This window comes from Olea europaea, chromosome 2 (assembly GCF_002742605.1).
Source record: "Olea europaea var. sylvestris chromosome 2, O_europaea_v1, whole genome shotgun sequence".
Classification (NCBI taxonomy): domain Eukaryota; kingdom Viridiplantae; phylum Streptophyta; class Magnoliopsida; order Lamiales; family Oleaceae; genus Olea; species Olea europaea.
Window position 1 is genome coordinate 5493277 of NC_036238.1, and position 5288 is coordinate 5498564.

The following is a 5288-nucleotide window of genomic DNA, read 5'->3' on the forward strand; positions in this document are numbered from 1 at the left end:
AGTAATAAAAATCACAACAAGAAACAATATTTAAAAGTAAAAAAAATTAACAAAGATAGTTAATCACAGAAACACGATGTTTTATTAAACGACAATATGGAGAGAAATATAAGAATTCAACAATTCTTGTTAAAATAAAACTGAAAGAGGAGACTACTATTTATATGTAAACGACATAGCATAAAGATGGAAATAATATGTTTCCATAAAAAATCACGTGAAATATAAGGAAACAATTTTTCCCACATGAAAATAAGGAAACAACTGAGATGTCTTCTCTGTACCAAACTGAAAATCCACCATGGTACTAAATTTGTTAGATGTCTCTTAATTGGTTCCATGCTTCCCTGCATGATGTACAACTTAGACCTTTTCCGTCCCTTTAGTACAATTCGGACACCCTTTCGGACTTTCAAGATTCCACCTTCACCAGAGAATTTATATTCTTTTGCATCCAGAGTACTAAACGAGATGAGATTCATTTTTTAGGTCTGGAACATGTCGAACTTAATCAATTGTTCTGACTATCCCATCCCATAACCTAAATCTGACTTGAGCGATCCCAATAATACGGTAAGACTGATTGTTTCCCATTACAACTTTACCTTGTTGAACAACCTCATATGTCTGAAAGAAATTTTGATTGGAACACATACGATGCGAACATGTTGAATCGAGAATCCACTCCTCGTTAGACCCAGATTCTATGTCAGAAACCACGGTCAACATCATATCTCTGCCGTCTAAAAAATCATCAACTACATTTATTTCATCTGAAGTCAAAGGTTGCACTCCACTATTTGCAGCTAAATCACATTTAGCCAGCAACTTATCGTAATGCTTCCCAATATGTCCCTTACATCTGCAGTAGATGCAAAACGAATTGTTGTTTTCTTCGATCCGCCCCTTCGTCGACCATCATGAGATATCAAAGCTTCCTCATCCCTCGATGTAGTTCCAACCAAATGCTTCAGCTTCTCGTTTGAATGCAAAGCATCATAGACTTCATCTATAGTCAAAGTATCACAACTATATAAAATGGTGTCTCGAAACAACGCATAAGAGCCAGGTAGCGAACATAACAGATCAAGGCAAGATCCTCTTAATCGTACTTAACCTCTAACATCTCCAAATATGTGATAATTTCCTTGAACACGGCAATATGGTCTTTCAACGACCCTCATTCCGTCATGCAATGAGAATACCGCTTCTGCTTTAGAGCCAGTTTACTGGTAAGACTCTTGATCATACATAATTGCTCCAGTTTCAAACACAAAGTAGTTGTTGTTTTCTCCTTCAAGACATCCTACAAAATATTGTTGGATGGATGAAAATGAATCAACGACAAAGCCTTCCGATCCCTCTATTATTTATCCTCCATTGTCCAATTAGTTGGCATCTTCTCAAAACCCAACAACACATCATCCAAATTCAACTACACCAAAATAGCTATCATCTTTACTTGCCACAAGGAAAATCTTGTATTGCGATTCAATTCAGAATATCATACTCCAAAGTAGCCATCTCTGAAAAGCCTCAACCAATCCACAACAAGAACCAAGCTCTGATACTATTTGTTGGACCCAGAAGAATTGTAGTGAATGAGGTTAATGACGCGATATGAAGTAATGAGGATCGTAACGAGTAACAAGATTTAAATGTAAAAAATTAACAAAGAGAGTTAATTGCAGAAGTATGATGTTTTATTAATTGACAATATGGAGAGAAATACAATAACTAAGTCATTTTTGCTTAAACAAAATCGAAAGATAAGACCACTATTTATATGTACATGACATAACATAAAAATGAAAATAATGTAGAATAAGGAAATAATGTGTTTTCATAAAAATTTACGTATTTATAAGGAAACATTTTTTCCCACATGAAAATAAGGAAACAATTTATTTATTTAAAGAAAAAAAATCTAACCTAATTTGGGTTGCAAACACAATACATAGAATGTATTTGAGTAGAGAAAAGTCAGAGCTCATTTTATGGTTATAACTGTAGTTGGTGATAAATATTATCGAACATTTTCTAATTTTTGTTACTTTTTATGAATTTTTTTCACTTTTTAAATTTTTTTTTTTCACTTATAGCTTCAAAATCCAAGTTAATGTGCTAGTTAATAGAAGTGAAACATAATCACACAAAGAAAAAATCGAAATCGGGTTCAACAGTAAAGGAAAATATATAGGAGCTGTATCTGCATTTGGCTTTGTAATACCCAATAAAAGTTTCAAGTCGAAGGAAGAAAAGGAGGGTAACAATTGCCTAGTCCTAGAATGAAAACACAACAGAATCTAAAGCCAAGTATTTCTTGTGATTCCAATAGATCTTGGAAGGCAAATCTTATGTTGAAGAGTGGGGCTAATGGAGGGTTCTTGATTCAAAATGGATGTGTTTTGATTAATGAGTCTGAAACAAAATTGCATCAGAATGTAAGGACAGGGCTTGAGCCAAGATTTTTATTCCAGTTTGATGGAGAACCAGAGTATAGTCCTCAAATGTTTCAGGTGAATAAAAGTTTTTACTTGCAAATTCAATTCCAGAAATTATGCTCAGAGGAATTTGAGATCCAACATTTTTCTCACATTATTTCTTTTAACTGCAATTTTCAATGATTTCTTGCAATAACCTAGACAATAGATTCGTTTCTATTTCATTTTATATCCTTTTTTTTCCCCCTTCAAAGCGAATACTTCTAGCAAGAACTTCATCTTTACAAAGATGATAAAGAATCAAGAACTCGATGCAGTCCTCTATATCAATCATCCTTTGTTCAAACAATACACATGTGCCTCGTCAATCATTAACAATGAACACTCTTAACATTATTTTCAAAATAACACAATCTGTACATAGCATGGGCAAAAGATAGAATTATAATAATTTGGAAGATAGATATAATATATTACATAAAGACATGTTAAAAATAAAATAAAAAATAGAAAAATATTTCAAAATTTGATTGTAAATTATGATTTTTGCAAATAAAGATGGCGAAAGATTTTATTATGTGGACAACATTTACCACATCAAAAGGACATTGAATGATTTGTTATACTTTTTGGATTAAAGAATGTGACCCCCCCCCCCCAACCACCAAAGAAAGGTGATTCTAATTTTGATTCTTTTGTGCATATATAGATGATATTTTGGTAATTAGTAAACATCAACAAGATTATATGAAACATCTTTTAGTCTATGAATAAAATATACAGGTATGGAACCATTTGCACCCTTGCAAAGGTTAGGGACCCAATTACAATTTTCTTGATTAAAATTAAGGTTATATTGGTCTTTTTCATAAGACAAATTCTGCACCAAACATATGTCTGACTTCCATGTTAAACGAACATTAGGAATATATATATATATATATATTCTTTTTCATAAGACAAATTCTGCACCAAACATATGTCTGACTTCCATGGTTATATATGTCCATGTGCACCTAAGCATCGAGCCTCGATATTTAATTCATTAACTTACGTGTATTGTAGCTAATTTTGTTATAATATCACATTTCATTAGCTTATATACCTTGCATTAATTGACGTTGAAGTCATGTTTTAAACATTTGTCCATGTGCACCTTAACACAGGCCTTTGAGGAGATTGGACGGGGAATGGCTCGCTTATGCTTCGTGCGAGTCTATTGTGAGTTCGCTTTCCTCGCATATTCTTATACTTCGTAGGTTGGGGATGGATCGTAAAATTGAATTTTATTTAATTCAATGCTTGTTTTTTGAAAACTAAATTTACCTCATCTTAAAAAAAATAAAAAAAAAGAATAAATTACGTTCACGCTTGTTTTTGAAAATCACGTCTGCCACCTGACTTTTTCTTATTCTATATATTTTATTTGATAAAAGTAACAAATAATTATTTACCCCAGTAACTTGACTCTGCCAACAAGATATGCATATTATGGTTGCCCATCTTTAGAAACATTTGGACTTTTCAAATTTTCATTCAACTAAAAGAATTAAGTGAACTAAAAGTAAAATAAACTAAATATAATAAGTCACGTAGGAATTTCAAATTCAAAATCAAACTCCCTCTCTTATGCCATGAGAACACACATATATGGAATCCTATACGAAATGTGACCATCCAAAAATATCCGACTAAAGAATCGGACATTCTAGAGTTCAAGAATACTACTCAAAAATGAGAACACAATTAGAATGAGACTAAAATATTTTCTATACTAAACTAGTATATCAAAGAAATATATATAAAAAATTGTCTTTTCAAATAAAATTATTGTCTTACGAATATTTTTATTGTACTAGGAAACCTCTACCACGGATCCGTCGCGGTTTGAAAAGGTGACGGAGTGGACAAGATGAAGCAACGCGATAAGAATATTTCATGTAATTATCTTTTTTAATTTCATTCAATTTAAATAATAAATATTCTTTTATTTATTCAGTTAGAAGAATAAATTTTCCCTGCTGAAGTCTAAAACCTGTAAAAAAATTTAACTACATTATAAATTATTAATACATATATACTTAAATAGCTTAAAATTTTTGTATGTTAATGCTCTATAAATCATTAGTTATTTTAACTTCAGGGCCTATTTATCATTGTTGGAAACATATTTGTAATTGGTTATCATACGAAATGAAAATATAAAGAAACAATTTTAGCTTTTACTTAATTCCAGGATTAGGTAGTTTGGTCTGTCTTACTATACATGTGTTTCAGCCATATGATTCATGTATCCTATGATTATGAATGACATCAGCATAAATACGTAATACATGATTTTTTTAATTGACTGACAGCAGCATAAATACGTAATACATGTTTTTTATTTTTTCACAAATATCTTTTAGAAATGTGTTATTTATTCAAAAATTATTGTTTTATTTACGCATTGTTTTATTTTTATTAATTGAAAATACTAACTATTCTGGGTATGCAAACATCAAATTCAAAATCTAATATAATATTTTTTTGAGATGTTCAATGTAACTTTTGTTACGTTGGTCTTAGTATTGAACTCAGCCAGTACCAAGAATCCAAATAATGAATCAAGAACAATAAAGAATACAAGATTTTTCGGTCTAAGACTCCAAGGTTCATTAATTGTTTCCAACACTTAGTTCCCCATTAAGCATCCTCGAATTCACTAGCACAACCTCAAAATACTAGACAAAAGTCAATATTACAACAATTTACGCTCAGTGAGCGCATAATGTACAAGAAATCTCCCCAAAAATTACATAAGTACCACTCTCTAGGGGGGGGGGGGGGGGGGGGGGGGTAGTT